The sequence below is a fragment of the Megalops cyprinoides genome, chromosome 15, assembly GCF_013368585.1.
Source record: "Megalops cyprinoides isolate fMegCyp1 chromosome 15, fMegCyp1.pri, whole genome shotgun sequence".
Classification (NCBI taxonomy): domain Eukaryota; kingdom Metazoa; phylum Chordata; class Actinopteri; order Elopiformes; family Megalopidae; genus Megalops; species Megalops cyprinoides.
In genome coordinates, this window is record NC_050597.1 from 10211651 (window position 1) to 10225052 (window position 13402).

At 43.6% G+C, this 13402-nt stretch overlaps 1 protein-coding gene across 2 annotated transcripts in view; it reads right to left on the reverse strand.

Annotated features, from left to right (window-relative positions):
• The window catches only part of sertad2b (SERTA domain containing 2b), a 28955-nt gene that overhangs the window by 4168 nt on the left and 11385 nt on the right, over positions 1-13402 (reverse strand). Inside the window, exon 1 of one of the 2 annotated variants that reach the window (XM_036546774.1) lies at positions 5403-5654. The exons of the other annotated variant lie outside the window; for it this stretch is intronic. The gene's annotated coding sequence lies outside the window, so the exon portion shown is untranslated. Of the gene's footprint in view, positions 1-5402; positions 5655-13402 lie in introns of those variants that run through there. 2 annotated transcript variants of the gene reach the window in all.

Below are 13402 nucleotides of genomic sequence, written 5' to 3' on the forward strand. Positions count from 1 at the left end.
ACACAAACACACGTTTCGATGCCACAGAGTTCATCGGCGGTTCTGCACCCTCCAACACACGTGCAAAAAAGACAGCCCTACACCCCTCCCCGTCCATTTTCATACAAACTCTTCAATAATAAAAAAAAAAGAACTGCTGTCTCTTCTTACAGTATCCTTTTAGACACACAATCATCCTCTCAGACATGATTCTACACTAACTCCACAGGCCTTTCCATACCAATCAAAGAAAAAAAGGAAGAGTGTGACCTGTACACGGCCTTCAGAGGGACACATTGTCTTCACTGACCAAAAAGACAAGACACATGACGGCAAGATTCTACAGCTGTCAGAGATGGAAAAGCGTAAGCACATACCACCATTTTTCCATCCACTCGCTGAAAGGACAGGATTGACAGATGACAGTTACACTGCCCTCCTATTCATCATTCTGTAATGTTCAGTAATGTTTCATCTTTTAGTGTCACAGACTTCAAAGACGTACAAAGGTGATTAATCGCCTTTATTGAACTGCAGAGTTTCAGCATGGTGAACTGCCAGAAAATGCTTCAGACAGTAACCAACAAGTGCCAACATAAGGCAGCAGCTGCACCAGACCAGCCCGATGCTCTTCAAACATTCCAATACATCATCAGACGTATTGCTGGTCTGTGAGAGCTGTTCAATGACACCTTCACACAGAGCTTGTGAAGTGGAGAACTGACACTGCTATAATAACCATGAAGTTTAAGACAGTGTATACTTACTGGGCTCGCACAGGAACACACAAACAAGCCTAATGCCCAAAAACCAATTTTGCTTATTAACTCAACCCATGTGCTTTGTATACACTATCAGTGATTCATGAGGTTTTTAATCCCATGTGTCTCCTTGGATATGAAACAAAGAAATATCACTTCACTTATTTTCTTTTTTTTCCTGGTACAAATTACTGAGAGTAAGTCTGATTATTCCCACAGCTAGTGGTTTGGAGCCAACCTGGTGAACTATTTTATTGGTCTTTCCTTTAGAGAAAATAATAATAAAAGAATCTAGCCTTTATTGTAGCCCAGTACAAACGATGAGGAAATAAAGGTGAACTTCGGTCACTCAGGGTTTTTGGGAGTTCTGGAAACGAGGGCTTTGCTGGCAAAAGAAAAACACTGTGCTCACCTAACAGGCTTCCTGAGCGAACACTTTACACCAGGTGGGCAGTGCCAGAGCTGAGCCAACACCAGAGGCCTTCACTACAAAGACTGAGTAATTACAAACAGGAAGGTTATTCATGAGCAAAAGCCTGGCATGAGCCTAGTGCGCCAAAGCTTTTTGATTCTACAATAAACAGGGCAACTTTCTGAGGCAGTATCAAACTACATTAAACAGCTGTATTTGTTTAGAATCATGTCTCAAGCAGAAGGAGAGAAGGCAGCATGGCTATGATTATTGCGAAGTCCAGTCCCATTTAAACTCGCGAGTCAGCGAAAAGCACCAGGGAAAAAAAAAAAAAAAAAAACACACACACCAGAAACGCACCTCCTGTATCATTATTCAGCCATACACATCCCCAAACCAAGAACTGAAATCAACACTAAAATGGGATGAAACTTTGTAAAATGGTGGCCCTGTAGCCCTGTTGCTGATGGCACTGGCAAAGAGAGGGGACAGGTCTACAGGAACCCAAATCTGGGTACAGGCAGGCTGCTGCATGCTCAGAGCCATCTCTACTCGCTCCCAACAGCTGCACTGCTGGCTGCCAGCAGTGGAGGAGCCAGGCTGCTTTGGGTCTGTCTGACTGGGTACGCGCATGCTGTGTGTATTCATTTATAGGCAACATTACACCCAATCCTAAACACAATATGTCTGGGACCAGAACCATCATCATTTTCAGGCATACTAGTCAAACAAAACCAGAAAGATCTTAATCTGTCAAGTGAATGCGAGCAGGGTCCATCAATATCATTAATGTAATACAACTGTACAATGCACCAGAAGCTTTACAGCATCTTGCATCTCTGATAGGAGAACCCTAATAAATTACATATTGAGATGCACATTTAGCTTTCAGGGCAGTGGGGCGAAATAACATATAAGGTCCTCCTCCAGGGGACAAAAAGTCAAAACAAGACCAGAAGAGGCACCCATCACACAGGCTGTGACTACTTTTCTGGCGTTCTTGTCACACCCTTCAGTGCGCCAAGCAATAAATGTTTTTACTGTGAGAGCTGTGCAGTCAGTCGGTCAGTCAGACAGGGAGTGAGTGGGGGACGCTGTAGTTTTTCAGGCTGCTTCTTGCAACGACAGCCAGAAGACTGGCGACTGCTCTGTTGAAGGGCCGGCTGGAGTGACATCACGGCACCAAAGATTCTATATAACACCAAGATATCAGGCTCCATATACTTCACACTAATGAGTCTGTCTGTGCCATTCCTGAGTTGAAACTTTCGCAAATGGAAATGCTTCACTTCACAACAAGATAAAGCTGAAACTCCTGAATCAGGGAGGAAATCGCAGTGCATAGTCTCCCTTCTGATTGTCAGTCTCTGATGGAGCCCTCATAGACTCTTCATGTCACACAGAACTCTCACTCGAGAAAAATTTCATTGAAACTCAAACCTCAGGCAACAATAACACCAATGACAAGAACCCTGACTAAAATTACAGAACATTAACAGAGGACTTCTACAACATGGTTGCTGCAAAATGTGACCAACAGCCGTAGTCCTTACTCCTAGTGTTCACACAACCAAATCCCTGCTAACCTACTGCAGCACATATTACAATGGCAGTTTGACCACTTAAAGGACTGTATACAAACAGGTCTAACTTTATTCAATTCAATTTTATTTGTATAGCACTTTTTACAACACAAGTTGTCACAAAGCAGCTTTACATTGTTCCCAGGCCTATATGACCAACAGGAGAGGGTTAATAATTCTATAATATAATAATACGCAGTATCACTGCTAATACTTAAGTTCCATATTCCTACACATTCCAATAAAATGATCCAATTTGTGATGTGAAACTAATAGCTTGAAACAAAAACTAGAATAAATTGAAAACATCCATCCAAAATGTGTTGGCTGTAAGAACAGCGTGCACATCAGGTGTGAATCACAACAGCACACTGCCCATCCTGCCATACTCATAAGCCTTGGGTACAGACTGGTGGCCACAGATAGTCATACAGGGAAACCACACTTACAAAAGAACTGGCAGGGGGCATGCAACTATGCTCGTATCAAACTCAAAAAAGTAAAAAAATGGCACAGCAGTACATTCAAAATTATAAACAAAATGGGCGGGGGGGGGGGGGGTGTAACAAGTGCTATAGCTAAAAAAAGAAAAATCAACTTTTTTACAAGAGACTGAACAGGCTACAGGCTATGTGTTATGGGCAAAGACACAGAGGTAATCTGCTTTATCCAAAGGGTTGGCAAATCCTGGTGGACCTTGATCCCTCCTGGACATAGGCACCATGTGTCCTTTGGACTCTGAAATCACAGACCAGTGTGTGTGACAGTGAAATCCACTGCCGTGGCACTGCTGTAGTTAAGAGACTTCATGAGTCACACGCTCAACACTCCAGAAATAAAAAGGAGAAGAAAACTATGAGGGGAAAAGAAGAAAACTATGAACAAAATTAGATCTGTGCAGTAGTGTGACCCAGTCTGCAAATGAAAACTGGCATTTTTCACTGGCTTTTAGCCAGTCTGTTACACAACGTGAAAGTAAATTGATGTCTGCATGTATTACATACGATGAATTAATTCTACAGCCGAGAGCAAACTGACTTTGACAGACTATACATACATCTCACCGTTTAAGTCACCAGTGGATTGAATAATGTCATGGGATCATACACACTTTTCCGATCCCGAAAAATCTGTATCTATTGTACTCTCGCAAACACATTCATGCAGGCCTATAGTAGCTAATACCGGTAATGGTGCAGTTCGTGAGGGAGCTTTTCACCCCGCGACCGCCAACCGGAACTGTATTTAAAGAGCAAGGCTCTCTGTACGGTAGTGTGACCTGGCTTGCAGCACTCGAATTTTCCGAATTACCTTCCAATTGGATCGCTCAATGAAACGATCCAGCTACTGGTTGAACAGTGTCTCAACAATCCTCACAGGATGAGTTCATAAACTCCCCTGTAGATTTTGTCAGTATTTGTGCATAACTTTGCCTCAGATAAATTTAGATGCGACTTTTTTCCCAGCAGATACATTTTTCATTCATTTTTGTGATCGCCGAACACGCCAAACTGTAAAAAAACATCTTTGCATATGACTTCCAAAGATAAGAACATTTTAATTGAATCCTGAGGTCAATCTAACGAATATTCTCCTGGACATAAAAGACAACATCAATCACACTAATGACACTTATTATCTGCATTAGCGAGTCAAATTTGATAAACTACAGTATTCATAGTTAATTCAAAATCCACCCCTTAGTCTATCTGAACTAAACCTTGATAAGCACGTTCTAATGCTAATTACTACAACGTAAGTATTCATTCCAGTTTAATTCCCGTTGTGTTAATTTTCTCTATTGTCTGCAAAGCTAGCCCAAGGAGTTTGCTACAGATCTCTTTAAAACAAATTGGACGTATTGCTACCTGAATAGCACTTACCTCGGTTATCGACTGATTCTGCAAAAGAACTACACAGCAGCAACTCAGGACGGCAAATACGATGTATTTGTGACAATGCCAGAAATGGCTAAATGGGTTCATCGACAAATGAACTGCTTGGCGGATGCAGTTCACGCTTTCAAATAAGTCATCTGTAGCAGCTAGCCCTCAAACAGCTAGCTAGCTACGTAACTAGCGAAACCCTCTATCAAGCAAGCTTCAATAGCTAGCGTTATTTCTGAGGGCAAAATTAGCCCCGTTCCCGGGCTAGCTAAACATTAGCGAATGCACCAAATTCGTTGAGTAATCCACAGTGCCACTCGCAAAAATTAGCATGTTTTCGTAGGTGCAGCGCTCAGTTAACACAAGTTCACTCCAAAACTGTGACAACCGTCACCAAAACAGTCTGTATCGACACTGACTTACCAAGACAGCTTCCTCGCTAGCTACGTGCGAACTAAACTTGAGACCGACACAAGCTTGCGAGGAACGTACAAAGACAAAATAATTGAAATTGCACTTTCTGTACATAGCTATAAATGTTGCACAAATGTTGAAAATGCAGCTTTGAATGCCATCGTTTTCTTTTCATTGATACTACCAACGAAAGTTAGTAATAAGGACAAATAAGATGTCAGTCTCAATAATACAAGCAGTAAACTGGTCAGTACACAAGCTGGCCATCTAGCTTGCTAGCTGGCTCGCAAAGCTATCTAGCTAAGTTCAAAGGCTTATAATTCAGGCCATTTCTTTACATTTGACATCTCTGAAAATATGTACTTACCACATCTACTTCAACGTGAGGTTTTAAGTAAAGCATCAGGATCACCGTTTCGTGAACAGAGCTATCTCCAACCCTTAAAAGACGGCATCCAGTAAACTCCTTTGACTACATCGTTCTCAGCACTTCAGCTAATTCTCATCAGACAGCGGCGACAGAATACCCGAAGTCACACTATGGTGTGCAGAAGAGGGCAGACAAATTCTCCACCAGTTACAGAAAAGCCGAGAGACTGTGCTGTCAGCGCCGATCAAGCGGCCCCCGAAAAGGAATGACGTCCAGTGCGACTTCAGCTGTGCAGTGCCCCGACAACACTGTGTCTGGCTTCACCGAGGTCCGCCCCTGATGCGCACGCATACTCACAATCATTCGCCTAGGCTGCGTCCTTTCTCCTCCCCCACCTGGCTCGCTCTCTCTCTCTCTCTCTCTCTCTCTCTCTCTCTCCCCCTCCTCTCTTTTTACGCTTAACAGCTGGGAGAGGGACCGAGCAGTCGCAACAACTACAGCCAGCCTGCTACACATGCCCCTTCTCCATCTGAGTAGCCAATCAGTGAAAGGATTCCTGGCTATCCACTCCCGGTCCACTCATGGCTCATGCATGTGCTTTTATACCATGGGGAAAATGCTGATATTCTTTCGGTGCTGCTGCCGCCGCCAAAGTTACGGTCAGCGCAATAAGAAGGTTTGTGCAAGACTTTCACGGGACGCCGAAATCAGCTGTACAACCTTGCAGAGTGGTTTTAAAAATCGTACAGTCGGTGACACCAAGCAGGCATATCTCCACAACACTCTCGTCCGAGAAAAAACAAGCCCGCTGTGAGAACGAGCAACCGCAAATATTTGAAGCATGCAAGTTATTCAACAACTTGAAAACCGGTCAACAGCTTCACCTACTAAACATTTTTGTGTTTTACATATACAAAAATGAATACTTTAGATATAAGAAATAATTAAATGTGCATTTAATTCACGTACATACAGGAACGTTTACGCACAAAAATATTTCACGTTGTATAAAGATTTTGATTATTGAAGACCAGAGGAACAAGCAAAGCAAACATCATCCACGGAGATGTAAAATGTCAATGCAGTCCTCTGTCGATATGCGTAATACACATGCAACTATCTGCCTCTGACTCCAAAGCAACGGTGTTTTTACCAGTTTATAGTAAAAAGCATGCATGTCCCAAATCAAATAGGGTGTCCTTATAAGCAGTGTTATATACACATTTCAGAATATGTAAAAACTGGTCGAACAGGTATTTTCATGGCACAGAAATTAAATAAACGCTGAGGCATATAAACTTTTCACTTAATAGAAAAAAGGGTTCATTAATCAGTAATGGAAGCATCAACCTCTTCGTGACTGAAACATTTTGGCAAAGCAATACAAACCCATATAAAATGCTCTGCTTACAGAAATAAAATAATTTTGGATTCTTGTAAGGGGAGTTCACTATAGTATAGCTATAGTGTAGCTATTAAAAAATTATGGAGTCAGATCTGGTGCCAATGATAAGGCAGTACTTTAGTAACACCATTAATAACAAACCACCGATTTATTTTGATGAATGTTGGATGTCACTAATACTGAAAGCCATCCAGTCTACCTGGTTAGCTTCTGGAGTGGTTGTTTTTGTCTTGACATTCATTCAGTAGAGGTATGAGCAGAGAACGTGACTGGGATTTGAGGAGAGGGCAGCATGTGTGGGTGTTTATTCTCTCTCTTGACTGCTGTGCTGTCAACAGACTGCTGCCACACCTCTAACAGGATATGTGCCCAGGTGCATTATGGGAAGAGTGCCTGCATGCATCACCTTGCCCATCCACAGACATCTGTTTATGCCAATTGTTAAACCTGGCCTAGGCTGACTGAGACAAGACCTATTACCAGATGGCAAAGCAAAACCAGAATCCTTTCAAATCATGGGAGCTGATTCTGTCCTAATGAATAAATTAAATGCTAAAAATGATATCCCTGCTTTGTTAGTAATCTGATCCATAACCCATGCACACACTTTATGCCTGGTCACCACTCCAAAGAGTGATCTCAGACTCCTGAAAAACAAGAGGAAATAACAACAGCTCAACTTCCATTCAAAGAGGAGGGTATAAAACGCTGCATCAGGTGTGTTTTCCAGTGGAAACAAGACTCCAGGGCTCTAAGCAGCTCAAGCTACATTTACACCAACGTTTTGATTGCGACACAGTTCCCATTTTTAGACTGGATCGAGGTTTCATAAATTTTCTTAGTGTGGACACAAGAAAACATTAGCAGATCAGTTATATTAAATTATGATTTTCTCCTCACATCTGGAATGCTCCACCTTGGTCAAATCAATCTTCTGATGTCATCACACTGTGCTGTGAGAAAGGTGGATAACTCTGGCTGCAGCACGTTTTGGAAGACCAAAAGTCATGAACAATATGAACGATCAGTCTTGGCCCTTCTCCCACATCTATACCTCTCTCTCAGCTGTGCATACATTGATGGCATCCATACTAGCAAAGACTGCAAACATCCCCCTTTCTGTCATTTTCCGTTTACCACGCTTTGGTGAAGACACTCCTTTGCCCAGCTGCAAAGCTCTTCCCCCAACAAAAGCAGATTTTGCACACTAACCCCTGCCATTTTAAATCTGCAGGGTCTCCATTTTATATTCTCTTCCATGTTCACAGCTCTACACAGACAGTTCTCAGTATGAGCATACAGAATCAAATCTGAGGCAGGTTTGAAAATGTGTGTGGGTACATGGACATCAAACTGGATCTGGAAAAGCTGAATTCATCATCATCATCACTGAACCCAAATGTAAACATAACCTCAATGAGTGCCGCTGTGGTGTCTCTCTGGATGAGAAGGAGCTGATTGTGTCATGGTTTTTGCAGACAGCAGTAGGTACGAGCACTGCCACCCTGGTCCCACTCCCCCTTGCCACCTAGCTGACTTATTCCAGAGGAACAAAAGCGGGCAGCTGGAGCCTAGAAAAGCAAAGAGACCAGACTGCTTCCCAGTGCAGCACTGTTCTAACCTGAACAAGTAGCAGCATGCCATGCTAAGAGACAGTGAAACCTAATATCCATGTGGCTGTGCCATTTAACCAGTCAGCACGAGAGGGGCCACTTAAAATCCCCTCCGGCAGGATCTTTAAAACTTTCATCAGGGAACAATGAAAGTTACCACAGAGGTACTGGAAAGGTTGAGATAAAGTTCACAGTGTTATAAATCCAAACTAAACCAAACCTCTGTATCGGCACACGGAAGTGGCTGGATGTGCCACACTGCTTTGTACGCCGTTCGTAATAATGGAAGATGATGACAGAAGGTGTGCAGTCAGGTTTACTGTTGTCTATCTGTCGCCAGCGCGTGAGAAAGACTGGCCGTATGCTCACCTATTTTCAGTCTGGCATGTGCTCAGGCGGCAGAAGGCTCCGACGCCAGCCCTCTCTCATGTTTCACCAGCCAGCAGCAGTGAGCGCAAACAGGTGAGAAATGCAGAGAGCGTGCGACTCCGTCAAAGCCCATAACTCAAACCCAAACAAAGGATTCACAGGCTGTGGGCTGCTTCACTAACACCGGCAGAAAATGACACAATTACGAACGCAGTGTGTGAGCATGAGGCACACAGCTTAGTAAACATGTCCAATATGTCCTGCGTGTGCAATCTCTTTTGTGCACTTTGAGCAGACTGCAGTTTTCTTTGGCAGTTTTATTTCCCCTTTTTGTTGTCTTTAGCAAGCAGCTACTGTACAGGGAGGTGGTTCTAAATAAAGAATTCACGTCAACAACAGGAAATGACTCCCTCGGTAATGAGGACTGAACCAAGTAGCACTGGATCCTGAGCTGAACCCACAACAGCCCTCTGTGCTCCACCCAATGAGTGGCCACAGTCGCCAAGGAGAGGCCCACCACTCAACTCTGCACTTTGCCCACTGGTTACTCTCAACATCTTCCGCCAGACTCACCGTCTCAGCAGAGAGCTCAGGATTTGGTCGATAAAGCACCAGTATGAAAAAAAAGCACAATCAGTTAAGACCTTTATTCTCCAGAATGTACACAGCAATTTCACTGAATTTCAGTGGGAGGCGGAGAGCAGTGGTATGTGAATCCAAAAGTAACCTGCCAATCTTATCTTCTGACTAATTAGCAACTTTGGTGTAGGTGTCCGTGAAGCACACCGAAACGATACCCCACTTTTCATCCCTATTAAAGCTGCACTGTCACGCAGACAAAGAAGCTGCTTGATTATAGTGTGCTTAATTACATGTCCTTTGAGGGCGTGAGCGACACTCAGGCCTGTCATGGCAGCTGAAGCCGGGGCTTTCAACACCCTTCTTCTCCACTCCAGTGAAGCGCCCTGGCATGCCTCGCTCCTTCATTATTTAATTGGGCTCATTAGCCATGCAGCCGCACAGCGGGGACCGCACGCCGGGCCCTCCTCTCGTGTCAAAAAGCATCAGATTATAAAACGTCAGAAGGGGCTGGGTCGGGTGCTCAAGAGTTAAAGACTGAAATTTGATTTCATTTTACCTTTTATTTATTTATTATTTCTGCAGTGATTTAAAAAAAAAAAAATAGGCCACCTGGCAGAGAGTAAGAGAGGCATGATACGATACACCCTTCAGGGATGGGGGCAGCAGCTTCCTCCATCCTCTGCCCTGCCCCCATCACCCCCCCACTTGCACACCTCTCATCCCCCACCCCACATCAGACCACGGCATAGTAACAGACACAGAGACGAGCGTCGCTCCAGCATTAGAGATTTAAAAATGACAAACAACACAATATTGACACAGTAAACCTGAGCCTGCTGCACCAGCTCAAAGCATGACTTCTGCCCTAGAGCTTAAAAGAATCTCTGCTTACTGGAGCTCTGAGCAGGTCGGGGAGGGGGGAGGAACTGCACCAGATCCTCTGCTTAGAGGACCTGCTTTCAACACAGTGGGTGGAATCTCTGCATCCCAGCTCCTCCTGATTCGAGCCCAGCAATACTGCATCCACAGAGAAGGATGGAAATAGTGCAGAGCACACATATACTTAGGAAACTGAAATGGTGTTTTCATTAAATATGGATGTCCTTACATTTATACCTAAGGTGTCACATTTGAGTCTGATACCACATAGATTCTACGTCATGAGAACACACCCCTTCAAAGGGGAGCGCTATTCCAATAATTCATTCGCTAGTACTCGAGGTTAGAAACATAAACAAGCATGCTTTCTTTACCCGCTTTGGCAGGGTTTGCACTTTGCCACCTCTCTTATCTACGGGCACGCTGAAAGGCAAGCAGGTCCGGGTGGTGAAGGCATACAGACAGCAGCACCATCCCTGATTCCCTGCCAAGCCTCTCTTGACATCCTGATATTTACCAGCACATCCTGGCCATCTCACATTCACAGTGCCTGGAAGCTTTCTGCAGTCAGGCAGACAGCCGGCCTGACAGAAACGTGGCAAGGCAAAGAGAGAGGGCACACAGGCAGACACCCCACACAGACCTTACAGAGAGCAAAAAAATAGGCTACAGGTTTAGAAACGCAATCTAGAGGAAGGAGTTGAATGAACACTCTGTGAAGGCGGGATTTTGAAAAACAGGAGGAGAGACAGGCACAGGTTACAAAGACATGCAGTCAGCCAGAAAAAGGCAGAGCCAGGCAGACAGAAAGACAGACAGACAGCAAAGTGAGGTGACAGATACTACAGGCCAGCTGAGACCGACTCAGTTTTTCACAGCAGCTGGAAATAATCCGAAGAGGGGACAGGGCCTAGCAGGGTGGGGCATGGGGTGTGTCTCTTTATTCCTTGGTCCTCAGATTCTCAGAAAAGACACTCAATCTGGACCATGGATCCTTCAGGATTAATATGACAGGGGAAGCTTTAACACAGCTTTAATCTTAATGTTAATGTCACTATTATTACTACAGCACTACACCATGGAAAGTCATGTCAGCCATTGTTTCCATACTGTTGCTCCTGTGGGTTTCGGCTGCAGCAGCGTGTTTGCGAGTTTCTCAAGAGGCCCTCTGGTTCTTACTCTGCTGATTGTTTTACTCCTGTTGTCATGGTTATATTGCGGAACACATGATGACTCGGCACCAAGTCTGGGGATCTCTTACGCCCACACACCCCCAACAGTAAAAAAAAAAAAAAAAAAAAATTCATAACTTGGGTGCTGGACTGTAATCAAGAAAGTAATGTTTGTGGTTTTGGAAGCTGACTCCTCGCGAGACAGCTATCCATCCATCACTGTGTTTTTCTTTTTCATTTCATTTCTCTTGGCACAAGCGTATAAGCAACTTCAAATGCAGTGTATTTACTGAGAACAAATGTCAAAAAATATAAAAATAGAAGGAGAAAAAAGTTGGAGAAAAGAATTAAGGGAAAAGTAAGAGAGGTCTGGTGCAGATGTCCTATTACTTCTATACTGTGCTGAAAAACAAATTCAGGCATCCAATTAGCTGAAACGGCTATTTATTAGTACACTCCACCAGAAAATAATCATTTAATATGTTGTCCCATGCTTTTAAAACAATTGGTACTGTTTTGACTCAAACCCCTTTTTTCATTATATTAGTATCACACAGATCGGGCGCTCAAATAAATGACAGTTTAAAAATAATCTGCTAATTGAAGCACTTTTCAATTCAATCAGATGAAATGGTTTCAGTTTCAGAGATCACAGAACACCATTGACAACATTGACGAAGGGGCAAGACTTCCATCAGAACAGTCGGCGCTTATTTTCTGGGGTCCCCTAAGGCAAATGGAACGCTGCCCCAGCATGGCACCGGCGGGTTTAGGGGGCCCTTGCAACACAGTTATTAATACTTGACTCAGAGGGGTTAGTTTCCTTTGGAGTTGTCCAGATAAAACCCACTGCATATGCCTTTCCTTTGACTTAAGTTACATCTATAAACTTTTGTTTTCTATTGTAATGCCAAAATCCCATCCCAAGCTATCCTCCATTTATGCATCGTTCGATGGGCATTTGTTTTTAACCAGTCCAACATAGATGACTCAAGCAATTGAGAATTTCTGATGGTTCACAGATACTGACAGCCACTCCACCCCTTGTTTTACACAGTGGCTGCATTCTTTTGTCTGGTATTTTGCAAAAAGACATTATTTCACTGTGATTCAGTTGGATCAGGGCTTTTGTCTCAGTTCATTCCAGCACTGATGGGGTCAGGAGGAATCAGAAGTTAAGAAGCTGTAAACAGTGTAACTGCAGAAAGTTAAACCCATGCGGCTAACACCAACTTTTCTCTACACAATGTCTGCGGAAGGTTACGCTGCACAACTCACACGAAAAAGAAACTATGAGAAAATACAGTAAAAGATTAAATATCCTAAAGAAAAAAGACACACAACAAAGATGTGGCTTTCGTAGTATTGATATACTGCCCCGTAAATCTCCACCTCCCAGCTAAAAACTTTCCTTGTCTTTCAAAACTGTGGGCTCTCTGGAATGTCATGTATGCCCATCTACCATTTGTCTTCTGTCTTTTTTTATTTTGGTATTTTGAGGTTACCCTCTCCACTTATTCTGAGTTACTCACACACAGTGATTCTTTGTTTTACCATCAGAAACCACTGGAGAGATGTTGCAGAGAGGGACAATCTGACTCTGACCGAAATGGGTCTGACTTCACCACTCAGATCAATAGCTACTAAAATATACATTATGCGAGAATCATTGATTTCAGCCCCTCCAGTGAATCATTACAAGAGCACAGGATGAGCCCTGTAGCCCCAGTTCAAAACCAGTCATTTGCCGACAATGACCGGGAGCCCATACTGGCAGAACAAATAGGCACAAATTGAGTCATGGGTATGTGTCTATCCCATGTTGGTGTTTGACTCCTGGTGCACTGTGGGACTTGTAGTGTGAAAAATAGGTGTGGTAGGCCCGCGTGTGTATCAGAGGATTGCTTGCACCTTAGCCCCATGCTTCTACATTGAGTTCAGTGGTTGCCGTTGTTGTGGCGACAAAGCTAAATGTAT